The sequence below is a fragment of the Cyanistes caeruleus genome, chromosome 1, assembly GCF_971803275.1.
Source record: "Cyanistes caeruleus chromosome 1, bCyaCae1.hap1.1, whole genome shotgun sequence".
NCBI lineage: Eukaryota > Metazoa > Chordata > Aves > Passeriformes > Paridae > Cyanistes > Cyanistes caeruleus.
The window spans coordinates 116,779,745-116,807,555 of NC_141701.1; the positions used below are offsets into that span (position 1 = coordinate 116,779,745).

Genomic DNA, 27,811 nt, shown 5'->3' on the forward strand with positions numbered 1-27,811 from the left:
TGTGGTCTTTAAACTATCTGACGTTGATTGCTAATGTTTGATACTTGTAATGATTGATACTCATATTTTTTGCAAGAGAAACTGAGTGTCCTTTCTAAGTTTGTGGGGTTTTTTTGTGTAGACTTGGTAAAGACAGGTGAATGTCATAGAAGATATTACCAGTTCTTTATGCAGGTTTCAGTCCCTCTGAAGAAAGCCTGCCCTTCAATGGGCAAATGGCTTTTGGTTTCCAACTCTTGTAGCAGGAATAGCTTCATCTCATCGGACAGTTGGCACAATACTAGACACCCTCAAGATTTATGATAATTTAGCACCATGGGGACTCTACTAACTGCTTGTAAGACTGCAGTTGGAATTATTGGATTTCAAGAACAGTTGCAGACTTGGCCTTTAATCCGATTTACAGGGTGCTGTTTCATTTCTGCCTGATCCAGCATGGTGTCAGCAATGCAGGATCAGGCCCTTCAAATCTGCTCACTGACTGCTAATAAAACTCAATGCAGAAATCATGGGTTTGAAGTCAGTGTTTAACTAAGGACACAAGGCAATTTTTATTACTGAGAGACATTTTAAAATTTTTTAATGGTTAGACTTCTTGTGAAAATTCTCAAGAAAATTTTCATTTTAAATGCTGTCAATGAACAAGCACATTCAGAAAGGAATAGCAGAGCAAAAAATAGACTTGTCCTCTATGTTTTTTTTAAAAAATAATGGAATTTTTTTTAAGAAAATCATGTGTATATGTGCTATGGGGATATGTTTCATCTTTTTATTGTACAAATTTATGATCCATAAAATTTGGAAGGTTTTGTGATGATGGGAAAGTGGCTGACAATGTTACCTGAGTCAAGAGACTAGCTAGCTAAGACTGAGAAAAGAATGTGATTTTTTCGCAAGGACCATGCACACCAACATTTTTTCATGAAAGAATTCTGTCATACTGAATTATTGATATGAGGAATCTATACCAACCTGGTATTTTGGACAGAAAGAAGGGAAGGAAAATAATTAAAGGAAAGACAAAGCACATTATTTGAAAGAGAAGTTGTCCTTCATTTGCCTAGCTGATTCCTGATTTTAGAGGACAAAATGGTAATTGAAAGCCATTTTCCTTTTCCTAATCCCCTGTAAGACTAAATATAAAATTGGAGGACTGGTTTAGGTTTGTTCTCATCAGTATTGATCAAAACCATAGCTTAAATAACTATTGAGACAAAATGTACCATTGCTAAAGTTTCAGCAATCTCCTTGTTCAGAGATGGTTCTGGAGATCAAGTATTCCCATTACTGAAATTGCAGAGAACCCCTAGCAAATTCATAGATCATTAATTTTCCTAAAAAATCCAGAAGCTGTCTTTCCTTTTGTGTTCTTCACTGCAGATCCTTACAAGTCCTCAAACATTCACCCTTGTTAATAGTGAAAAAAAAAAAAAAAAAAAAAAATCAAAAAATTAATTGTGTTTAGAATTCTAGATCTTGAATAGATTTTTATCTATCAGATTTGGGTAAGATACTAGCATTTTAACCCACTGCTTCAAAATTGTTACCATTTAGAGCCAAGACAAAAAAGGAATACAACCAGCTTTATATTCTCCAGTTTATTCCTCATTTGTGTCCTGCCCCCCACATGTGTAGACAATGTGTAAGATTCTCTGTGTAGTTTCACTCCTGCAGAAACTGCCTAAGATCAACAGGAAATACAAAAAAGTTGCTGAAAAAGAGTAGAAGTATAGAGAGGAATTATTTTAATTGTCTTCAGTTGCCTTCATATTGGCAAGGTGAATTTTTTAAACTGTCTTCTCTGGCTCACTTAAACACTACAAATGTTTACTCAGAGAGGAACAGGGCCAGTTGCCTCAGTTCACTCTGAGGGAAAAGAAGAATTACAGAGAGGACAGAAATAAGACAGTCTTCCCCTGGCAGCACTGCATAAAGTGTTCTAGAGGAAACAGTTGCTTCATCCCCTCCCAATCTCACACTGGTTATTACACTGAAATGCACCCCAGACAATCACTATCATAATGAGGTTAACGGATATGATAAATTCAGCTGAAGCGTTCTTTGTTTTTGATTGACTTTGTGGCTGTGAACTCCTAAATTCATCCTTCCCACACTTTACTCTCTGACTGACAAATATTTTTTAGGGCTAATCTGAATATTCATTGACACATTTAAAGCTTTAGTGAAATCCTTGAATAAAAATTGTGGCAATAAAAAGTAATATTATTTTGAAAACACCTCAGAGAGGGAGTTCCTTCTTTTTCTAGGACACCCCTCTGGTGAAGAAGCATGCTGCTACATCAGATCACCAGAGAAGAGAATGTGCTCAAGCACATGTGTACATTTTGCAGAGCTAGAGGGCAATTACTCTACTGTTTGGTCCATACAAACACTGCATCAGGAAAGACCCAAAATTTAAATCACATTTTCAATGCTATAAGAAAAGAAAATTAGTGCCATAAACAATTGGTGCTATTCAGTGTATGATATTTCACTCATTTCATATTGTCAGTGTCCCTTTTAAGAGCCATAAAAATCTTAACAGTTGTACTGCTGTAGGGCTTACACTTAATTGTTGCAAAAAACAAGTGGGAGTCAGTGTAATGAAAGAGGTGCTCCTGCCCTAAAACTCCTTTAGGCACTAAATTGGAGTTCTCCAAAATAGGGCATGGATTAGAACTACCTTTTCTACTTTTTCTACCAGGGGAGCAATCATTTTCAGCATAAACAAAAGTCAATGTGCATTTTTTCACCTGTCCATGGGGATATATTTTATTAAATAAATTCTGGAAATATAAAGATCAAAGCGAAAATGAACACTCACTTTTACTTTTTTTTTCTGAAACCTTCCTACTAACTTCTACCTGTACTGTACCTGCACAAAATCAACTGTTTCACAGCCCATTATTCTGTTCAATGCAAGATGAAGGAATCTTCTGCATCAAGAACTGAACAGCAGGGAACATGCTTAATTATGTTCTAGGGTAGTGAAAGGACAGTATAAAATAATTATTGGCACAGCACATTAATGTTTAAGAACAACAGCTTTAAGGTTTGGGGTGAATTTTAGGAAAAAAATATTATAAAGCTAGGGACTGAGGAAAAAGGCTAGCTGCAGAGAAAGAAAAATTACTGAAGAATTTGGTCAGCAGAAAAAGAATAAAAAAGCTGACTGAGGTAAAGTTACTCAAACTTGCAACTTTCTACTCTTCTCAGTTTTTGGAGATCAGGTAGGCATTCTACTGACTCTCACCCACCCATCCAACCTTCAGTGCAGTTTCCTTTCTCCCCCATTTTCTTACTTTGCCTCTTTCTCAAGTTCACTAGGTTAACCCCCTTCCCTTTACCAATTGTCAGCAGCTAGAGAGGAGACCTGTCCCACTGCAGAGGAAGGCTGTGATCAGAGAGGGTTGTGAAGCTCTGCAGGGAGTGACAGCAGGAGACATCTACCAGAACCACATGGTCCCACGGTCACAATCAAACTGCTCTGCAGTATTTTCAAATCAATGGGCAAAAGAGACAATTCTTAAAAATTGCTCTTTGAGTGAACATCACTGGTTACCAAGCACTGAGCAAATATTATTATAAGGGGCAAAGGTTCTTTTAATCACAGGCAATTTTTTTATTTTATGGAAGTGTGGCTTTGACAGCCTCATACATATGTATCTTACCAGGGCTGGAAAGCAGTCAGGTTGCAGGCACTTTCATCAGGGTAAAGTAAAATAGTACTAGCCTCATAGCAAATTTCAAGTTTTAAATATCAAAATTGAATTGCACAACTTGAATACAAAAAGACTAACCTTTTTCAACAATATTTTTATTTAAAGAATTGTCACTTTCATCAGAGGAACAGATTTTGCTTAAATTAAAAAGAAAAAAAAAAAAAATCAAACAAAATTTTTCCCAAACTTATCATTTCTAAGTAAAGATACGACCATCTGCCCACTTACACCAGCTGGGTGTCTGGCCATGAATATCTGATATTTCATGCCAAATTGAGTAGTTATCAATGGTTTATTATTTATTTATTTATTTGCCTACTTACTAAAAAAATTCTCTCCACAATTAATTTGCATAGCTGCAACTCCATGGTTTCCCCCCTCGCTTAATTTTTAATGCACCTGAAGGATATGGTTGCTGTGCTGACCCCAAATTCGAAGTCTAATGAAGTCTCACCACTTCCAGCGGAGCGCTAAACAAATGCTACCCCAGGAATCAGACTGTGGTTTTCAAAAGAACACAAATGTTCATTTATCAAAATAATAATATCAACTGCTATTTGAGTGCTTTATTTATATATCATATGTAAGTGGCTAATCAGAAGTAATAGCTGATTATTAAATACAAATGGTTTCTTATTTACATAAATAAGGCTTGTCTTACTTCTTTTGCCAGCTTTGGGCTCCCTGCTAGCCATCACAGACTGCATTGGCAGCCACAGTACCTTCACTGGTCTTGCCAACTTAAGTGGAAATAAATCTGATCTTTATTTTTAAATTGCAATTTAATATTGCTGAAATACACAAGACTGATTTGAAAATTTGTGGGTTTTATTCTGATTTTTTCTCAGCCTTTCCTACACAGCTTGGAGTTTCATGGCTTAGCTCCATTGCCATGTTCACGGACTGCTACTTGATCTCACTGCTGCTGCTCCTTAGCACACTGGTGGTACAGAGTCAATGGAATTGTAAAAATTGAAGATTTCATCCCTTGCCAATGCAGAACTGTTATTTATATAGATTGGGGTCTACTTTAATTTTGACTCATTTGGGGACTTTATTCAATACACCAAGGGTTTGCCTAAACAGGGACACTCAGGAAAGTTAATCCAAAGTAATTAAAACAGTGAATTTAAAGTGGATTAGTTAAACCACATTAAACCCCAGTCCACACTGGGGTTTAATGTGGTTTAACTAATCCACTTTAAATTCATACCTTTAGTTAATTTGGATTAATTTTCCTGAGTGTCTCTGTTTAGACAAGCCCTAAAGCCCCAATCCTGTAAACAATTTATGCACACAAGTATTTGTATGTGATGCACTTAATTAGCCTCGATTCAGGAAAGCACTTAAGCTCTGATGAAATCAATGGAACTTAAGTGTCAATGGATGGTTTTGCCTGAATTGGGACCAAAGGCACCACATGCAAAAATACTACCCTGGTCACTCATATTCACATGAATAGTGGTTTATTTTTAGATGTCCTTAGAAAGAACTTTTTCTGATACCCAGTTTATTTTTCTTTTTGCCCTTGTCCATTAAATCTGTGTATAGCCTTGCTCTGCTCTAGCCAGTTTCTCAACCTCCTGGTGTGTTGGCCCAACAGCTACGTGGTGCACCACATTATGCTGATATGATTCTGTGCTGATGCACTGTGTTACAAAATCAAGTTGGTTTCTTGACATGTTTCAGAGGAAGTTTCTCATGTGTCAAATTTTAATTGACCTAGTCTGGAGTACATGATTCCTTTCATTCTTCCCAACAGTAGTTCATCAGTCTTTTTTGCTCTTGCTCACTCAGTTTTCCTCAATTCCTTTAAATTTTTTCAGAACACATTAAGTCATGCCTCTTTGTCAAACTTACATAATGCATTTCATCATGTTTGACACAGCTGTCAGTATGTCAAGCTATGCATTTTACTGAGAAAGCACGAGATGTTTGGTTCTTTACCGGAAGAAGACACAGTATGTTGCAGTAAGTTTTTGGGAAGTGTAATTAACAGTAGGAGAATTATACTGAATTGTATCACTTGACATACAGGTTCACAAAGAGCTTACACAAGCTCCACTAAACCCAAGGATTTTAAAATTACTTAAGACCCATTTAAGTTATGGAGTAAATGTCTATGGACAAATCTTATTATAACTCAGAGGAAAAATGCACAAGAAGGCTCAGACAGAGAATGAAAAGGACAGAACTAAACTTGTAACTAATTACTCTCCTTATGATGGGTAAATATTTTTAAATAACGAACAAAAGCAGAAGTTGAGAGTGATTAAGTGAATAGTTACAACAGAAACTGCAAGCTGATAGTTGAGTCAAGCAGATCCTACTGGAAGAAAATTAATCAAGTTTAAAATCAATGTAAGTTTATTCTTATTGTCTGTGTATGAAATACATCTCATTGTAGGGTCTAGGAATGACAGAAGTACTCCACAAATATTTTCCATTTTCTCCATGGGAATACAGTTGGTAGAGGAGTGTAGCTTTATTTGACTCATGGGATAAGCTGCAGTGATAAAAACTTCCCTGAGATTTTCTTCAGATACCTGAGATTTCAAAATTTCTTGGATTACAGATCAAATATGAAATCCAAATAAGATGATACAACAATTTGAAATACAACTACTGTGTGTATATATATTTATATATTTGTGCACACAATCATGCATGCATATACATTCAGTAAAATGTTTTGTATATAATTTACATAAATATGTATTAAAAATCTGTGTGAATTTTTATATTGTTTGCACGAGTTAATTAAGAGCAAAAGTCAAGAAATTTTGCTTTATATTTTATTTAACTGGCAAATCTACATTACACTTTTTCAAACTATATGAAATCCTCCTAACTAGTTCATATGCACAAATGCATATGCATAATGGCTTTATTCTATAGCTGATAATGAAGCTGGACTACCCTCTACTCTCCCAAGGACCAGAAACTAAAATGCTAGCGAGCAACATATGCATTTTTTTGCTATGTATACTGCTTACACATGAGATGCATGTATAAAATGTAGCCAGATTACAGATTACAGTAAAAAAAAGTCTTCATTTTACAGACTTAAATGAAGAATGCTACTGAAGGCATAACTAAATATAAAGATTTTTCATAATTGCAATGTACAACCAAGTAAAATTTTTAAAATATTTATAACCTCGAGAATATTTTAGTCAACACCTAATATAAGAAACATTATTTTCTTCACCTATAGGAAGTTTACACACTTCTACTTGTGACACTGCAGTAGGATATATTGTGAACATAAATTCAGTAGTTTGACCTTAACCCTCCATAATCTTGAAAATATAGAAACTAGTAATATTTGGAATTTATTTTTTTCTTTATTAGTGCATAAATAGAAAATATTAATTTCTTTACAATGTTTTAATTTTCTTAAAATTAAAAGGGAGGGAGGGGTGGACCTCCATTTTGCTTAAAATGGCATTCTAAATGTTATGATTAGCCTAAAAATTGATTGCCAATGAAACAAGAACAACTAATTTTGGCAGATTCTGCTGTTGTTTTTCCTGTTTGCTTTTGTTCCAGCTTTTATTTTCCATGGGAAAATTTTCATATTCAGAGTACCGAGAGGGCCAAGTCTTTTAAGACATCCCCTAAGTGTACACACAATTAGATATCTTATGCTCGTATAATTATTCCAGTAGTTATTTAGACAACTCGCAATTGCCTGACTTGAGGACTCAGTGGGAATATGTGCCAAAGGCAGGTGCAAACTTCCCCTTTTTAAACAGTAGCACAAATCTGCAGGCTTATGAAAAAAATGTCTTGACACTTTCAGTATGAATTTTACCTAATGAGCCCCATCTATTCACCCATATCTTCACCATATAATGTGCTATATAATTCTCCACATTGACATTTAACCTCCCAAACACATGCTACTTTTGTGTATGTTCTTATCTAAAATGCACTGTATTGCAAAAGCAGAAAATAGTGTATTCCATGTATTTATAGTGGACAGGTCACTGTGATATATACTGGCTGACTGTAGATGGCTGTATTATTTCTAAACCAAATGCTATGTCCTGTGTAGAACAAAATTCTATTTTCATCACTGAGCTGTTCAAGGTATTCAAAACATGATATAACTAGAAAAAAAATATTATATGCTTGACTGCTTGGCTTTTTTAATATCAAGTTCTGTTCTAACACAAAATAAATGTAAGGAGAGACAAACAGAAAATCTTTATTGCAAACAGAAAATGAAATTATGTATTTGAAATTAATGAATATATGGACATGCAAGGAAATTCTCATGCCTTCATTTGTTTTTTGTCCTGAGGTTTTTCATTTTAAATCTACCAACAATTTAACTTCAAATGGCTCTTTCTACTTTAAACAATCTGATGTAGCAAAAAATGTAAATGCATGGCTGTAAAACACTATCATCAGCAGGCCGGAACCTACTTTGGTCTCTCTTTTCTTAATCAAACATCTGGGAATCAAAAACATCTGTAGACTGACATGGAGTTAAGATTTCCTCTCTAAGTGTCTTTGGCAAAACCACATAGATAGGCTGATTATCTTGCCCTGAAATCACCCGAAAAGCAAAAAAGTTCCTTTCTGGAAATCAAGGGAATTATAAGAAATATCTTCAGAGATTAGATACCATACATTCATCATGCAATTACTATTAAAATTTAAAGGTTCTATTCCCATTCCATTTCTAGGTGTATCTCAGATTGATCATCCTTCGTCCTATGTTACCTTGAAGCATGTTCTAATAGTCAAACATGCCAGTTTTAGGCTTATTATTCCAAGACTCAGGTTCAAATAATATCTGAACCTGATGGTAGCTTCAGCTACCATCTCTAATGTAGTATGTATATAGTTTCCTCTTTCTGCCTTGTACTGGTATCTCTAAAGAAAAGTTGGCTATCCACTGCATCACAACACATAATGAGAAACTGTAAAACGGTCACAAGGAGCAACTCAAGTTACAAGGTGCTTCAGGACACCTCCAAAGCTTGCATAAATGCACTCCTTGCAGGCTGTTTCTGTAAGAAAAAATGAACTCTTCAGTACTTGGGGTTCCTCTGTTCACATTCCTCCATGATTTTTAATGAAGGGCTGATGCCAAGCAAACGGCAGGTTTGCCGGACTCTCCAAAACTTAAGGAAGAGGTCTTTTGGACTGATCTCAATCGCGGGACGGCGATCCAAGTGTGCCTTGGGAAGCGACGCGCTTGTCCCAGTGAGCGCGGCCGGGCCGTGGGGCCGGGCCGTGGGGCCGGGCCGTGGGGCCGGGCCGTGGGGCCGGGCCGTGGGGCCGGGCCGTGGGGCCGGGCCGTGGGGCCGGGCCGTGGGGCCCCATTGCTGGGGCTGACAAGCGGCCCGGCGGGCAGCACCCACCTCCGGCCGCCCAGAGCTGCAGCCGAGCACATGACTCCTTCAGCAGGACTCCTTCCCATGGAGCTCTGAACCCGGCCAGCCGTTCCCAAGGAGCGGTGGTACGGACTCGCTTTAAATTACCTTCGTTTTAAGCCCCGTCGCCCCGCGCCCCACCACGCATTGCGTGACTGGTAACTACACACTACACATGCTTTATGTAAATACAAACAGATCGGGCTTCCTCAAGAGGCCGAAAGGCCCCGAAGAGATGCAAACTCTCCCGACTGCAAACAACCCCGGCGTCCTTCTGCTGCTGCCCAGCGCGGGTGGCGAGAAGCGGGCGCCGCCCGAGCCGCGAGGGCAGCCCCACGCTCGCCCTCTCCCTTCCAGCGGCGCCCCACAGCCCCGGCGGGCACGGGCGGCTGGGAACGGGCACCGGGAGCAGGGAGCAGCAACAAGGAGCAGGCGCCGGGCGGCCGCGGGCTCGGGCGCCTGCGCGGCGGGAGCGGGGCGGTGCCACCGCGCGTCCCCGCGGGCGGGCAGGGAGCCCTTCCCCTTCCCTTCCCTTCCCCGGGCCTCCCCCACCGCCTCCCCCTGCCCCGCGTCCCTTGCAGGGCGTCGGGCCGGCACGGGGGTCTGTGCGCCGCGCCGCGCCGCAGGGAGGGAGGGAGGGAGGCGAGGAAGGAGGGAGGCGGGGAGGGAGAGAGAGAGAGGCTGAGCCAGATCTTCATGCCACTGCAGGCAGCAGCAGCAGCAGGTAAAACCAGCCCCAGAGCATCTGCTCCCCTTCACCCGCTTGCCCCCCCCCGTCCCCGCCGGCCGCCCCGCAGCCGCAGTGCGCCGCCCCGAGCCCCGGACCCCGCCGAGCCCCCTCCCCGGCCGGCAGTGGCAGCGGCGGGGCCGGGGGGGCGCCGAGGCCTGCGCGCCCCGCGCCGCCGCCGCTCCTCGGCCTCTCCCGCCCTCCTCCCACGGGGTCCCGCCGGGAGCGGCGGCGGCCCGGGGCGTGCCGAGGGCAGGTGCTCCCCGGAAGGGAGCTGTGCAGCTAGAGCCTCGCTGCCGGGAGGTGAGAGCAGGGAGGGAGGAGGAGGCAGATTTGTCACAAGGTTTCCCTCTCTGGGTTGGTTTGTTGCCTTTTTTTTTTTTTTTTTTTTTTTTTTTTTTAAAAATTGTTGGTGATTCTGATGGCTGAAGGGGAAAGTTGAAGGTCTTCATGGTTATTTTATTTTTTTTCCCCCTCCAGGCCTTCAAAAAAGAATTTTTAGAAGCAGCTTGCCTTCCCTTCAGTTTTTCTGCCCCAGAGCCTCTGTACCTCCCTGTTCTCACCTACCTGACTCAGTCTGTGCTAGCTGTCCATTGCCATCAGTGGTAGATGTTTAACCATCACACATGTTTTTCTTTGGGATACCGCAGTTCCAGTGGTGTACAAGTTTGCATTTCTGTGTATGGGCTGCAGTTAACACATTTTAGCTGTCTGAGAGTTTCATACAGTGAGATTGCTGTATTGTACCCATCAGTAGCTCAGTTTAGCTACATGCCCTGTGGTATTACACATCCTGGAGGCTTTATGGTTTGCTTTTAAGAGACAGTTGTTCCATCATGCTGGCATAGCATCTTTGGTGATATACTCATGCAAGAGGTATACATGTGAAAGAATCATATACAAAATGTACTGGGATGGCACTTAGGAGAAAAGAGTACACTTCTAGCTCTGTGGCTCAGCTCCACAGTATCCATTCTCTACTTGACTCTGTAGTCCTGGTTACCTTCCCTTACAAAGCTCTGAAACTTGGTTTAAAAGCACCACATAAGTCTTATTTCAGACTAAAGAAACTTCATTAAAGTTCTTATATGTCAGTTCTGTTACTTGTCACACATTAGTTCAGCTATTTACTGATAATACTTACTCTGTGGAAGCTAAGGGTTCCAAAATACATTCCAATTATACGTGGGCTGATTTTTGTTATTGAAAATATTTTTAAGAATTTGAGGTTCATGAAATATTCAGTTAAATTGTCCTAGATTCCATCTCTCTTTAAATCACCATCCACTGTTACTTTTGCAACTCAGAGGTTGAAATACTGTAAGATCTAAAACTGGACAATAAGAAAATTAAATTGTTTGTGGGTGATAATAATTTCTGTTTTTGAAACCAGTCCTTTTTTTTCTTTCTGTTAGTACAGTAGCTGTAATTGTGAGTTAACACAATTGTGATTATCAGTTGTCAGATTGTCTTAATTTTTTTTACTGACACATGTGGCCCATGTTTGGCCTAAATGCTGTACCCTTAAGAGTCATACGGATGTATATAAATAGTAGCGATTGCTGAAGTTGTTAAAATTGATACGGTGTTGAAATAAGTTCAGACTGTCAGGTAAACAAACAGAGCCTAATTCCAAATAAACTGGTGAATTTCAAAACTTTTTTTGGTATATTTTCTTACTTGAAATTGACAACTTTGCTATTGTATTAATAACAGGAGCTGTATGGGCTGTGAACCTACCATGGTGAATTTCAGTGCATAGCAAAGTATGAGAACATGAGCAATTGCTAGATGTGTAAGTGCATACTGGAAAGATAGTGCATTTCCCCCCCCACTATATTTTATGATGGCTGCAAAATTTAGGCTGCAAAACTACAGATATGATAAATTCCTGTGAAAACTGAACATTTGAAAAGATACTAATGGCATCCTTTTGTCAGTGAGATGAAAACAAGAGGCTGCTCTCCTCTTGTACTGGTAGCTTTGTTAAATGATTAATTAAACTGATGGGATTCTTGCATGTTTTTCTTCATTTCACCCTCTCATAAATCTGAGAAAATACAGAAACTTGATGTTTACAGTTTTTCTGTTTAAACTGCGATATTAGCAAAGCTCACTTGCCACAAAAAATTGGTTCAGAGGTTTTCTGAAAGTACTCTGCCACCTGTGAGAAGGGCACTTACCTTTGAGAAATATAATTGGAAACATTCCTCTCATATTTTTCCTTCCTTACGTAACCATGTTGGCTTTACTTGAACATTGTGCTTTTCTCTTTTGTTTGCCCTTGAATCTTTTAGACTTTGTTACCTTCTACTGATGTGCAAGAAGAATGTGATTTCATAGAAATGTGTTATACATTCTCTGCCTGCCTATGATTTATGCTAATGTAGAGATCATCTTTGCTGTCTCCAGGTTGTTGTTGCTATTACAACTTCATTTTTCACTGGGGAAAGGCTGTGCAAAGAACTGGTTTACACTTTGCCCTGAAAGGAATTCTGTTGATGAAGTCTTAGAAAGTTTACTTTGCGCTCCATCCTTAGGAGTTTTATCTTAAACTGTTAGGTATGCTGCTGTAATTGACAACAGCTGTTGCTGAGAATTGTGGAGGATAGACAGTTTCTAAGATAATCAGTTCCTAGTCCATTGGAGGCTTTGTTGATTAGCACGTGTAAGAGCATTTTGGATCAGGAGCCAGTGATGTCTGCTGAGTGCAAATGTGGTATGTTATCTAAACTGTTTAACTTAGGCACTACACTGCTCTGAAGCAAATAAGCTGTAGGTTTTGTGTGCTTTTTCTTCTGGCACAGGAAAGGGCCCGAAGCATTTCAGTCTGTAGTCTATAAAAACATACATCTTTGGGTGATCTGCGCTTTCAGAGGAGGAGGAGGAGGACTGTTAAACACGATAGAAGGAGTTGCTTGACTGTGTTTGGTTGTCACATTAGTGAGGCTTGAACTCTGGTTTTGACTTCCAAAAGGCATAGCTGGTACCATTTCCAGTTTTTAGGAAGGTTATTACTGTGGTGTGTGTTTTGTTTAAGAATGTCTTTATCGCTTAACCAAGTGACATTATTTTTTCTGATGCTGCAACTTCTGTGATCAACTATTTCCACAAAAAGGACTTGAAAATTATGTAGTTTGAGTGCCCCCATTATAATCTAGCAATTCCTGCTCTTTTTAATGACACTGAATAGAAAAAAACATGGTTTCTCTGAATCTTCTGTGGATCCATGTGTGACAGTCCTTGAGGAGAATCAGTTGACCATATTTGTACTGTGACAGCAAGAACCAAACTGGAGCAGTTAGTCAAACTACATCTGGACCTTGGAGATGAACACTGAATATTTAGAATTTATTTTGGATAAAAGTTGATGAGTTACCAAACAGAAAATAAATAGGTATTCTGCCTCTGTTAATGCTTAGTTGTAGATTTCCCAAAAGCACTGACTTGTAACTTGACCTGAAGTATCTTTGGAAATAGTTGGAAAATATTAGGAAGAATCAGGTGTTACTGATACTGAGTTGAATGCAACAGAAATGAGCCAGTACCATGGTGTTCTATTTAAAAACCCCCAACATTATCCTTCTGTTTTATTTAATTTGGAGGTCTTTTTGTTCTGTTAATGGGCTGACAAATCATTCTTTTAGGTTTATTAAAGACCATTACTACCATGCTACTAATTAATCTACTTGGATATGTGAAAAGTTCATGTGCTTTCTGAAGTTGACTTGCATTAAGTACTGCATCTGTCTTAATACATGAGCATTTCACCTTAAATGTATTACAGCATCAGTTTTTGTCTCAATGGGTTTGATTTGTGAACTTTTGGTGGGCTAAGCTTTTTTATTTATTTTTTAATTTATTTTTTTTTAAAGTGTATCAAGATACTGAGAATCTACCATTTACTTTTCTGGATGACTTGTTTCAATGATTCATCTTTGCCACTATTTAAAAATAAGGCATGCAATTATTGTTTGAATACATTTGAATGCATCTGTCGTCCCTTAGTTCTTGTTATCTCATCTGAATTCTCTATCATATCAGACTGCCTTAAACTTGATTCGTCCCTTTGACACTGTGTTTTCATTCCCCTGCATAGTGGCAGTCCCTAGCATTTAAAGACACATACAGATTTTAAAATACATAGTTTTAAAAGAGCATCATCAGATCAAAGATTTGCTGGGCTGACTACTCTAGGACTCTGAGATAAGTTTAACAAGTATGCTGATTTAAAATGTTTTTCTCACAATGTTTTTTAACATCTGATCTGGAACATCTGCTTAACAAATGAGTTGGGAGGAAAATCAATATAATGTGATACAATTATACCATTTTGAATCTTTCCAACTATAGAATGAAAGTATTTATTGACTATTTTTGATCTGTCCTTACAATTTTTAACACTTGTGCCACTTCTGTCTAGTTATGGGCCTCTGTTACCAACATCCTTAGTGGTATCATGGGTGGATGTTTTGTATCTCTCACTTTCTACACTCTGCAACTGTAGTTTATATTGATGGTAATCCAGCTTCTCCTGTTCTAGGTTGTTGATCCTGATTATTTTAAGTTACTTTTTTAAAAAATAAATCAGGTTTTGAGAAACTAGGCTGAGCTGTAGCCAAAACTGTACAAAATTCATCATTTTTCTGGCTGTAGATAAAGATAAAAACCACCAGGGAAAATTCTGTTTTCATGTTTTTCTGTCATAAGATTTTTTATTCCCTATTAATTTTGTTCATAACACTTTCTACCTTCTGAAGGTTTGAAAACTCAGGAATATGAGCATCATTGTACATCGTATCTTTATATAAAACTTAGTAATCTCTATCTATGTAATTTAATCATGATCAGTAATTCTTAGGCTATGCCCAATGTCTACTCCAGTGATTTACTTATTGTGGCTATTATAATGGGTTATATGATAATTCCTCTGGTTATGCTGAGTGCTGTTAGAAAACTGTTGCTAGTAATTTTTTTAAAATGGGTGTTGCTACTGTTGACAGCTTAAGATCCTTAGATACTAGATTTCAGTATTAAAGATTTCAGTTTGACCTTTCTCTTTCAACATATTAAATATAGGGCTTACCAAAAAAAAATAAATTGTGCTGTTCTCTAGTTTGAGCTGATGGTCTGTAACAGACCTCTACAATCACCACCTCCTGAGTGAGCTGTTGTACTTAATCCTTAGACCCACCTCCAGTCAGGATCATTTGGTTCTGCATTTTCGGGTAATGATAACGGTTCTTGAAACCTGGATTGCGCCTGCTTAATACTTAATGCTATTTTCATGTAGTCTGGGTTTTACACAAGTGGGCCTTTGGCCTTTTCTTGTTGGGAAGAAGTATAATTATATGATGCACATGGAGAATCGATTTGAATGTAGGGAAGGGATGGAAATTTTTGAAAGTTTTAAAGAATATTTCTGGAACTGTCGAAGTAAATTTTTTGCGTTTAGACTTTACTGTAATGTTAATGTAAGAATTGTAGCTGGTATCAGATGAATTGTCATCCAGGTTATTGTTTTGTGACTTAGTGGCCAACAGCAGATGTTTTAAATGAAGTTACAAAAAACTTCCCAATTGTGGATTAAGTGCCATACCATGGAGCTCCTCAAATTCTTGTCAGTTTATAAGGGTTTACAATGCTGACCCTGAGTTTTGTTAGCCATAATAATTTTCTTGTCAATTGTTAATTTTATATAGGTGGATGTTTTCATTATCCATAGTAATATGTAGTTATTTTACAAATTTTGCAATGCTTCCCAGAGTCATGCTCAGCACTCTTTCCTCAATTCTTAAAGAGCAGTTTAATGCTCAGTACTTGAGCAACACTGATAATCATTTCTTATCTGCTATGCTTTAGATGTGTCAACAAGGAGTTTGATTTGCCAGCATGCTGGCCATTTAGTTACATTTTTTAACTTCATTTATTTAACATAGTGTTGATGAAGATGGTTGTATTCTGGATCCTGATATTTTCCATTAGCAGTGGTGGATGTGAGCAGTTGCTCCTGCATCCAATATTGTATGGATAAGCACACTTTCCTCAAGCCTCTTTTTTTCCTACCTGTCATTGTTCAGAGTAATGCAACATTTATGTCTGGTGAAAGATCTGCCTATATTTTACTGATTGAAGTCTGACAAGCTGCAGTGTTGAAAACTGTAGCTATATTTTCCGATCTTCCCCAACAGATTATTTCAAAATTAATATTATTCTCTTTAAAAGTTACTAGTTTTTTTTATCAGCTCTGCTTTCAAAGTTTTTGTCAGTGTTCCCACTGACCTTTCCCATGTATGTTGGACCTCTTTTAAAACTAGAGACTTTCAAGCCTTAGGTGGTATGTTTCATGTTTATTTCATTATCATGCTTGTATCAGCATGCTTGCTTGCAGTATAAAACTGAATAAGAGGATCCAGTGTCAAGTTGATACTTTGATTTCTTGTACCTTGTTATTAACTAAACTTTATCTGGATTATTCATGATTAATGTTTAGTAGTTTTGTAGAGCCTTTCATCTATAAATGAAAATAGCATTAATAATTTTCAGTGAGAGGAAAGTGGCTTATTCAAGGCCAAACAACAACTCAAAGGAAAAGATTCAATAACCCAGATTTTATACTATCTCATCACTGGTAATACAGACGTGCATTGTAAAATACTGAATAAATCTTAAATTTTAAATGCATTGGTTAAATGGGAGAAATGAAAAGTAATTTAGACATGTTAAATAGTAAAAATGTTTGGTAAGTAGAGTGAAAGTGTAGATGTAATAGAAAACCTGCTATATCTATTCTGATCAAGATATAACTCTGACCTCAGCAATTTCAGAGGAGGACCACAAAGATAGCACAGAGAGCTGGAGCACCTCTCCTGTGAAGACAGGCTCAGAGAATTTGGGCTGTTCTGCCTGGAGAGGAGAACACACCAGGGATGCCTTACAGCAGCTTTCCGGGACTCAAAGGGGGCCTACAAGAAAGCTGGAGAGGAATTTTTTTACAAGGGCATGCATTGCATGGGACAAGGGGTGATGGCTTCAGACTGCAATAGGGTAGCTTTAGACTAGTTATTAGGAAGAAATTCTCTATTATGAGGGTGGTGAGGTACTGGAGCAGGTTGCCTAGAGGAGCTGTGGATGTTCCCTTCATGGACGTGTTTGACATCAGGCTGGGTGGGCCCTGAGCAGCCTCATGTAGTAAAAGGTGTCCATGCTCAGGGCAGGAGGGATTTGAACTAGATGATCTTATACATCCCTTCTGACCCAAACCAGTTCTGGGTTTCTGTGATACAAGGAAAATAGATCTAATGTTTATGGGACAAATGGAAGCAAACATTTAGTATACTTCTCTTCATGTATATCTGATAAGCTACTTGATGATCGTGCTGGGAATGATAATGACATTATTAATTTCTTTCTTTTAGTGAGACTAATGGCTATCTGCTGATAGTCATGTTTGTTTTGTATGTCTCACTTCCTGTAAAACTTGCCTATGCTTTCAGAACAGTGACTTGGGCACCTGCAGAATATACAGCTTGTTACTTTTGTCATCACCACACACTTTAAAAAAAATATGTGGGAGACTTGCTTTGTTTTCAGTTATTCATGAGACAGTAGCATAGTGTTTCACCTCCTTTGGGCCTGACTTATTTTGAATTCACATCACTTAGACTTAGGCCTGTGATGCTAATAAATATACACATTTTAATAAATTCAAATGTGTAACTGGGCAATTCTTATAGATACCTATATAGTTTGGTTTTTTCAGACTAAAACTGGTGCTGCTTGTGACAATACAAGTTCATTATACCCCATAACCTTTATGTGCGATGTGTTGAGCAGTCTAGGCTAATGGGACAAAGATTTGAGCTCCTTTGAGCTGTAGATTTTCACTGTAGATTCACATTTGTATGTAAAACTTACACTGGTTGTTTCTGCCAGTTTTACTGCTTCATGAAAATATGTAGCAGATAATTTTAAAGATTTTCTTTTATTTTCAAGTATGCAAAAATCTGGATACCTGTAAGTTTAATTTTTGTGGCTGGGTGAAAGAACAGTGAGTGAGAGCAAGCAGAGGAAAGTGCAACAGGCAGGAAGTTGCTGACTTCCTGTAATAAGAGGAAATTCATGTCCCAGTCAGTGGAAAGTTTTTTTTCCAAATATGAGTGGTGTATGTTCATCATGTATAAAACACATTTAAAGCAATCAGTCAGAAGTTGGTGATTTGAGAAATAAAACCAAAGGAATAAAAAACCTATCAGATTATTGAAGTGTATGCATTACAGTTAGGACTTGCTGAATTTTTTTTTTGAAAAATCTCAGAGGTAGCAGCCAGTAAGAATGAAATGAGTACATTTTATGAATGAGGGTAAGTTTCACCTTTTTTTTTTTTTTTTTTTGTGAATTTACTTCACAGTTTTCTGGAGAAACACATCATCATGAAATGCCCTTTGGAATTTTACATTGGTACTTGGTGTATTACTTTAAGTAAGTTTATTTCAGGCAGTTCTCTTTTCAAACTAAAAATTCATTCCTATTTAGATTTGTGAAAAAAACCTGTAATATAAATATATATATATTTATAAATTATATAATAAATTTATAGTATATATATAATAAATATCTATAGAAATATATATATATAAATACATATATAAATATACAGTGTAAATACTGTACACTTGGTCTCTTTCTCACGAGATTACCTTCTATAGTCAGGGTCAGTTTCACCTAGTAGAAGGTTATTTTGATTTTTGGATTTTTGCTATAGTCTCAGCTCTTATTCATTATACTTCCCATGAGTCTTGAATTGCAGATTGCTTGATTTAGGTACAAGATGATAGTTGAGGCTTCAGTGCAAGTCAGGTAATTGGGAAGAGATTTTAAGGGATAGATGGAATGAGATATGTATAAGGCAGGATGTGCCTGCTGAATTTTCAGCTGATTGCCAACTGCTTATTGTCCCTTTCATGCTACACATCTTTCAGAAATGTATATGGACCCAGGCAGATAGCTGATTGCTTTTGGTTCCCACCTTTGACCACTGAAGTTCATGGCTGATTTGACACACCTTCAACATACAATGTCAAACTTCAGTGTGCAGAGATGGAAAAGCTTCCCAGTCTTTTGTTTCTTATAACTTTTATCTTGAGCCTTAAGTACATTCTTCGGGATGAAGTGTGGGGTATTAAGTACCTGAGAAGAAATGAAGCACATATTGGACAGATATAAGCTGATGTTAATTCTTAATAGCCATAGATGATGACAGTGGTGGTCAGTCATCTATTTGGTGCAGTCATGCTGTCTTTACCCACAGATTCAGAATCAGTTTATCACAAGGTTCACTCCTTACAAAACTGAGCATGGAGGAGCAAAGGACAGTAGCAGCTACTGTCACTGAACATAGAGCTCCACTTTGACATTTTGCACAGCTTGCATAGATTGAGGTACACATACAGAATGATTGTACAGGCACTGTCAGCTGTTGGAAATCCTGCTGAGATGCTATGTTACTTTATTGCACTCCTGTGCACTCTGAAGCCTCAGTGATTGGAGAAGGTCCTAACTTGCTTTTGATTATGTTAAACATTTTTGTTCTGGTCTTAAGTGATTTTTTGATAAACTGTCAAAATTCTTGTATATTAGATGAAAAATATGTATTTCCTATAAGTCAATATTCAAGTATTCAAAACTGACATATGCCAGGAATAAGAGTGTTAGAACTGTTGCTGTTTCATTGCTGTTGGGGAATTTTTACATTAATTTACAGTAATAGTGTATGATCAGCCATGGTTATCATTTCCACTGTGAGTAGTTTTATCTGAGAAGAGGGCAAATGTGGGCTCAGTGAACATCATTTTACTACTTGTTACAGTTTACCCAGATTGGGATAAAAGTGTGTTGTTAGACTCATGCTATAATTTTTGTATGTTGACTGGAGTGCTTAGTCTTGTAGAGCTGCTGTTGATTATCATTTAGTCCCTAAGCATGTTAAATACCTCCTAATACAGATAGTCCTTTGCCAGTGAATTTGAATTAGCTTTCAGTGGTACTCGGGGTAATCTTGCATTTTCTGTTATGCTCAAAAGCTTTAGACTCATACTGTCCTCTTCCAGAAGTAATGGATTGGCCTAGGTCAAGGCATATGAGCTTGAGAAAGAACAGTGCATGGATAGAAAGTGGATAACAAGGACTTAAGCCAGTAGGTTTAAGATTAAAACCTTCAGTATAAAGCTTATTAATAGGCATTGGATAGTCTAATAGTCTTTTGTCCTTTTTTTTTTAGCAAAGAGCATTAATCTTAGATCTCTCTTTCCTTTTGCACTTTTAATTTGCCCTAATGCTTGCAGACATGGACTTTCCTAAGTATGAAAGAAGCTAGCATTCTTTTAAGATTCCAGCTTCTGGAAACATGGAATAAAATCAAACCCAATGACACAGAAAGTGTGTCTTGAACTGGCCATTACTCTTTTTATTTGTTTGTTTGTTTTTTGTTCTTGTGTTTTTTAACAGAGTATCTCTCAACATTTTGTTTGCCTGATTTTTGTGCATGTCAAGCACATGCGTCTGTGTTTTCAAGCCGTGAGGAGATCCAGCTGCAACAGAAATAATTGTAGGGTGGTGTTGTGGTTTAACCACAGTAGGCAGCTAAGCACCACGTAACTGCTCACTAGAAAATAAATGCGGGCAAGGAAGAACAAATACACTACAAGTAAAGATACAGCATTAGGCATGGAAGTAGATTGTACTGGCTCACTGTATTTGTAGTAGTAGTGGAAGAGGCTTCTACAGGGGTTTTTACTCATGTTGTCTTCTATTATTGTATAATGGTATGCAATGATAAAGATGCAAACAAGAAGAATAATGTAAAATTGCTGATGAGAAGCTTATTCATTCAAAAGGACTTTCTTTACAGTTATTGAAAACTTGGGCAACCAGTGAGATGAGCATTTTAGAAACTGCACTGCATGGATTGATTGGGAGGCAGGTTGAATCTCATGAGTAAGTGGAGTAAATGACAATTTTTGGTGTGTAGGCACATTGACTGTTGTACATAGAGGTCTTACACAAAACAACGAGAGCAACAACAAAGTTTCAGATGAGATCTGAATATATTGGGAGGTGAAAAGGAGCTGATGTAGATCTTGTTTTGAACCTGAGTGGTAAAAATGGTGACAGAGATATATTTAATACTGAGAGGAAAAAGTGGTCAAGGATTTCTCATTTTTCTCAAACATTCAGTTTACTTCAGAAATAAATACATCTGTTGCAGTACATTACATTAAGCTGACACTCTTTCTGATGTGCTCAGTATGCTATCTACACTATTTCATCATAAGAAAAAAATACTCAAGTTGCCAGCAAGTCTCTAAATTGCAAATATGGTATTTCAGCTAATGTTTCTTACTTGCTCTGAACAGACAACTCAAAATTATTATTCAGGTTAATTTCAGAGTAAGGTAAGGTTGGATAGCCGTTTCATTTTTTCAGTGTGAAAGAATTTATCATTCAAAGTTCAGAGTTACATTTTGCAATGATTTCATCATTGCAATGTATCCTGAACTGACAGCAATAAATTAACTGACATTTCACTTGAGACTAATTCCTGTCCACAGTTAAGAATTTTGTTTGGTGAAATGTTATGGCCATGCCAATTTTTTTCTTGTTCATTTTGCTTAGTTTTGAAGGAAGTGAAATTGTCAATTCCAGAATTTTGTTTTAGTAGCTAGTAGTGGGTTTGTCATGATTCATTGTCATGTCTAGCATCCACTGGATACTGTGGCTTTCCATGTAGTCCCTCTTGATATGCTAACCTCTTTTTCCCTAACTGGAGATACATTTCTGTAGTTTCAGTAACTTAACAGAATGTTTCAAAGTGTTTTTACTTTCATGTGACATTTGCCTTTTTCTGAGGCTGAGGCCTCAGAAACTGTCAATTCCTCTCAAAGTCCCTGCCACAGTTGTGATACAGTGACTTGAAGTCACAGGTAAAAGATGACAGTGAAGTGAAAATGAAATGCAAGTAGACTTTCTAATTGCCTGTACAGGTAAACAAATGAAAAAAAAAAAAAAAATTAAGTTGTATCTGTCATCTTGCATAAGTGAGAGAAGGTTTCTCTTCCATGCTGGACATTTACTTTTGTATCTTCCTTTCAGAGCTCTAGCTGTGCCATCCATCTTCTTTAGTGTTTCTGAAGTGGACTGTCTTAGAGTTCGAAGTTCAACACCCTGCTGTAACCTCTCTTGTTTATGACAGCTAGTCACAGATCATCTGACCACCTCAAACTGTGCTAGGCATTACTGCTTCCATGGGAATGTATAAATTACAGCAGTCCTTGAAAGACTAGTTATTTTATTAATACTGTGATAGAAGGAAAAAACTAAACAAATAAACTCACAAACTCCCTATGTCCTAAGCTGATCTGGCCTCTTGAAGAGAAATGCTTTGTGACATCTCAGATTGAGAAGGTCTGACATTGAGTTAGCTGTTCCTTATTAGTGATGCATCTTGATGGTGAAATGGCTCTAGGTGTAGAGGGCAGGACAATGATAAGGCAAGAATAAAAGGGAATTTTTGTTTCCCTATGCCCATTTGAACCTTAATTTGAAATGCCTTTCTGCAGAAATAACCATGTTGGTAACCTTGAGAGGCTCCTCAGTGTCTGCCCCATTGTACACGTTCTGATCCCACCAAATGACATTTGGCAGGAAAGCTAAAAGGAAATGTTTGTCACCAAGTATAAGCAAATAAACCCCAATATTGTACTAGGTTGGAATAGATACATCTGATTTTAGTCCCAGACTATGCACAAAGAAGTCTTAGACTCAACATGGCTTAGAACAATCACCCTCCCTTTGTTCAGTTGGATGTCCTCTGATCGTGTTCTGCCCAAAATTTAAGTCTCTTTTTGCTTTGATTTTTTAATTATACACCTGATTATCACTCTTTTTAATGTTCAGTAAGGCTGGCATAAGGACAATTGGTTATGTGTTACTGACTAAGAAAAATGTTTTTCATTCATTAATTGAAATAGTCATACATGTACTTAATTTGACCACTCAGCTGTGGTGGATCTTATGTCAGTCAGAGGCTTCCTTATGATAGTTCATAAAATGTGTTTCAAGTACCGCCTGTTCTCTTAATTCTCTAGAGAGCTAAAAAAAAAAAAAAAAAAGTTATTTTTTCATTTGCATCTCTTTCATAAAGCTTAATTCTCTTAATTCTCTAGGTTCTCTTAATTCTCTAGAGAACTGAAAAAAACAAAAAGTTATTTTTTCATTTACATCTCTTTCATAAAGCCATAGTAGGTGCTGAGAGACTTTCAGTATTTAGTATAAGAGGTTTTGTGCATACATATAAGCATTTTAGAATTCTGTATCAGATATGTAAACCTTATCTATATGCATACTATTATAAGCAAATTATCTCTTTGCTTTCGATGAAACTTGATCTTAAGAAGGTGTGTCTGGAGCATTCAGGGCAGAAAACTGCTGCCACTCCTAAACAGCACCGAAATGGGGAAAAAAGCCAGGTATGACTGTTCTGTTCACCACATGGGCCTTCTGTACCTACCCTGGTACTGCTGCCATAGGTCATCAGGAATTTCCTACAGTCCTGTAGTTGGAGTACATTTATTATCAGAGAAAGATTCTTCACCCAGAGAGGTTGAGCACTGGAATAGGTTCCCCAGGGAAGTGGTTGCAGCACCAAGTCTGACAGCATTCAAGAAGTGTTTGGACAGCACATGGTGTGATTCTTGGTGTGTCCTGTGCAGAGCCAGTGAATCAGTGCATTGGACTCATTGATCCATGTGGGTCCCTTCCAACTCAGGATATTTTGTGGTTCTGTGATTCTAAACTAAAGTCTGCTTGTTAGGCATTGCTAACCTCAGTGACTGATTTGTGGATGAAGACAATGTTATGGCAGCTGGTTCTGTATTCCAGCTAATGAAATGGTCTATTCTTAGATTTGAACTGTGAGAGCACAACAAAGTTTTGAAATTTACAGAAGTAAAAATAAATTAGACCTTCATTTATTAAGAACTTTTTCTCTCAGTTTTAATTCTATGCCTTACTCACTTGATCAGGGTTATAGTAAGTGAAGTGAGAATTTTTATTCAAGGAGCCTCTAGTTCAGCATGTGGAATAAAGGAGGGTGAATGAATAACTAGGGCTTTGAATGGTTACCAACTAATAATTAAACACACAGCTATCTTGATAATCTTTTAATGATGTAAGCTTCACATCATCTTGTCATGTGACTAGTAGAGATGCAGCAGATTTATCTTTTTTAAGATGTAATATTTTTATTCAAAGTGTAGCTCTTTTGACCCTGAAGATAATCCCTTATAATAAAAAATGTTAACTTTGCATTACATTTTCTAAGTTGATGTATTTTACATTAGTAAAAGTACAGAGGATTGGTAAATGCAAGATATAAAAATTACATGGGCATTATTCCTGCTGTTTATGATTGACTTGGCTTTGTGTTTAGATTTTGGATTTTAACTGACCTCATTAGGTAAGCTATTTTCTTTTTACAGTATTATTTGCATTGTGTGTGTAAATTTAAGGTTAAAAAGTGTAAATTTAAGGCATTCATCTTGAATGCCATCACTTGACATGTACGGGACAGCCTCATCATCAGACCCAGCCAGCATGAGTTTATGAAAAGGCAAGTCCTATTTGGCTGACCTGATCTCTCCTTATGACAAGGTGACCTGCTTACTGGATGAGGGAAAGGCTGTGGATGTTGTCTATCTAGACTTTAGGCCTTTTCCATTGTTTCCCACAGCATTCTCCTGAAGAAACTGGCTGCTCATGGCTTGGATAGGCAGATGCTTCACTGGGTAAAAATGGGCTGGCTGGCCAGGCCCAGAGAGTGGTGGTGAATGGCGTTATGTTCAGCTGGTGACAGATCACAGTGGTGTCCCCAGAACTCAGCAGTGGGACAAGCCCTGTTTAATACCTTTATCAAGGGTATGGATGATGGGATGGAGTATACCCTAGGTAAGTTTGCAGCTGACACCATGTTGGGCAGGAATGTTGATCTGCTGGAGGGTAGGAAGCCTGCACAGAAGGATATGGACAGGCTGGATCAATGGGCCAAGGCCAATGGTCTGAGGTTCAACAAGGCTAAGTTCCAGGCCCTGCCCTTGAGTCACATCAACCCAGGCAGTGCTACAGGCTGGGGCAGAGTGGCTGGAAAGCTGCCTGGAGGAAAAGGACCTGGGGATGTTGATTGACTGTAGCTGATCATGAGCCAATGTGTGCCCAAGCGGCGAAAAAGGCCATCGGCATCCAAGCCTGTATCAGCAATAGTGTGGCTATCAGGATGAGGGCAGTGATTGTTCCCCTCTACTCAGCACTGATGAGGCCACACCTTTTCTTGTCCTGTGTACAAGAAACACGTTGAGGTCTGGAGTAAGTCCAGAGAAGGACAGGGAAGCAGGTGAAGAGTCTGGAGTACAGAGGAGTGGCTGAGGGAGCTGGGGTTGTTTAGCCTCTAGAAAAGGAGGTTCAGGGGAAACCTTATTGCTCTCTACAACTACCTGAAAGGAGGTTGTTTGCAGTTGGGGGTTACTGTCTTCTCCAGGTAAAAAGTGACAACACAAGAGGAGACACCCTCGAGTTGTGCTGGGGAAAGTTTAGGTTAGGTATTAGGAAAAATTACTTCACCAAAAGCATTGAAATAGGCTCCCTGGGAAATGGTTGGGTCACATCCCTTGAAGTATTTGAAAGATGTGTGGATGTGGCGCTTGGGAAGATGGTAGGTTGGGTAGTGTTAATGGTTGGATTTGATGATCTTTAAGGTCTTTTTCAACCTAAGCAATTCTATTCTGTTAAAATGAAATGTTTGTAATGGCAAGTATTCTGGATAGGTAGCCTATGCCATCTTTTTCTGGGAAATATATGATGTCATGAAATTATTTTACTATCAAGTATTGTGTAGCACGCTGTACATTACTGAAAACAGTTTTACTGTTGGTATAGAGTATTACTTCAGTGGATTATTCTGAAAACCTTTTTCACTTCACAGTATTCTTTTCTCTTTCTATCATTTTAGAGGAATTCTGTTGTCTTGCTCTGCTGTTCCGAAGGCATTTGTCTGTTACCAAAATTAATTGATCTGACAGGGGTCAGAGGAAATATCTGTTGGTTGCCTGCATGGTTTTGCTCCATGCCAAGCAATACTCTTGCTATCATTATGAATTCTTACATAAAATGGATAATAAAGTGCTGGTACAGCTAAGTGAAGCAATTCATTACTTTCCAGATGCTTACTAAGCACTTAGTTCCTGAATATTGGGGTCCTGAGCTTCTAGATGCTTAAGATTTGTTCCAGGAAGACAAAATTGATTTGTACTTGTAAGTCCTGAGTGACTTCACTGTTTATGTCAGTGATGGAAATACTTGCAGCTAAATAAACTTGAACTGACCAATATAGTTAAAATCAAGATAAATTTACTAGAGATGAGAGGTGGGAAGAAGAGATTGTGCAGCAACTGGTTAAATTAAACTATTGTCTGTCCAGTGTTTCTGGCTTTAATTCCAGTCATTAACTTAATTTTTGCTGTTACTCTTCTGTGGGGGTTATGACATCTGCAGTATGTAAAAATTAGTTTCTTTTGTATGGGTTAAAATTTTACTTCAAATAAATTTACGTCTAAAATTAGAATGTAAGCATTGATGAATCTTACTTTTAATGAGTAGCAGCAGAAATCTTAATAAATCCTCTATAAAATTACACTGGACCATACATTGAGAGGGATTTAGTGAATATAGACTTTTTAAAAAAGGAATGAGAAGACTTACGTAAGATATAGGTGGTCATACTAAGAATCACTTCTGAATAGTAAACACACAATTACCTTTATTTAAATTAAAAGCATAGAATCATATGTCTTAAGGCTGTTAGTATTCAAATGGGATGAATTTTTGATTCTGATCTGTGTCATTGAGGTGTTTTATCTTGAAGTCTTGTGGGTAGCACTCCAATTTCCACGTGGCTAATAAAATACAGATACTCTGGAGTTCAGCCAATGAACAAATACAAATTATTGTTCAGATCTAGTGAAAGAAAACATAGGTTAAAAGCTGGTCAAAAATTTGAGAGTATCTATTATTAAGAAGTATTGATACTGGAATTGAGGTGTGAGAAGAAAAAATAAGATTAGTCAGGAAATCCAGTCCTGTGGTTGCTTATGGGCCTGGGTCATAGACATTTGCCTTGCTAATGCTTTTTTAGTGTGATTAAAAAACTTCCAGAGCTCATGACATCAAAAAATTCATTGTGTGGAAAAAACTAAAACATTCCTTATTGTTGGCTTCAGTGTTATGTTTGGCTTTGAAGAAACTGACTTGTTTTACAGTTTCAGTCAAAGATCAACGCAATCATTTGAGCCTTGACTTTCTCTTCCAGGAGTCTGACAGAGCTGGCGGCGTTTTCGTCTGTCAGGCTTTTGTTGTTTAAAATCAACTCTTTGACTCACTGACACTGTAATGAGGAGTAAACAAGCCCTATTTCTTTGCGACAATTTGTAGTATGTTTTTAGTGGCTTCTGAATTTAGCAGTGCTGGTTTAACAGTTGTTAAATCATGTAGCTGTAGTAAACTTCTTTACTACTGGTAATAATTGAGTTGAGGAAATTAGTTTCACTGTCCCCTGTGGAGGGGTTTGTCTTTGGTCCTGGTGTTGTTGGCTTTGGCCCTCCACTGCTACCTGTCTGCTTGCTTCAGAATACCATCTTGCCAGTTCTCCTCTTTCATTTAACCACAACTTGGTGGTAACAGGATTTCAAGTGTCCTGCTTGGCCTTTTGTCCCAGTGATAAATGTGTTAGATAACTGCAGGACCACATGTGCTTCTGATCAGCTACATGAATGAATATTCTAATATAAGGGGCTTAAAAATATGTCTGAGGATAGGTACTCAGTTGTACTAGTACAATTTAGAGGATATGGTGTTGCTGAGAACCA

General features: G+C 38.0%; 1 protein-coding gene across 27 annotated transcripts in view; it reads left to right on the forward strand.

Annotated features, from left to right (window-relative positions):
- The first annotated feature begins 9,565 nt into the window (after positions 1 to 9,565).
- The window catches only part of TBC1D5 (TBC1 domain family member 5), a 316,569-nt gene continuing 298,323 nt past the window's right edge, over positions 9,566 to 27,811 (forward strand). For 9 of the 27 annotated variants that reach the window (XM_086852156.1, XM_086852083.1, XM_086852111.1 and 6 more), the window contains exon 1: positions 9,566 to 9,836. The gene's annotated coding sequence lies outside the window, so the exon portion shown is untranslated. The remainder of the gene's footprint in view (positions 9,837 to 27,811) is intronic. The other 18 variants (XM_086852146.1, XM_086852243.1, XM_086852153.1 and 15 more) reach the window with 5 other exon arrangements.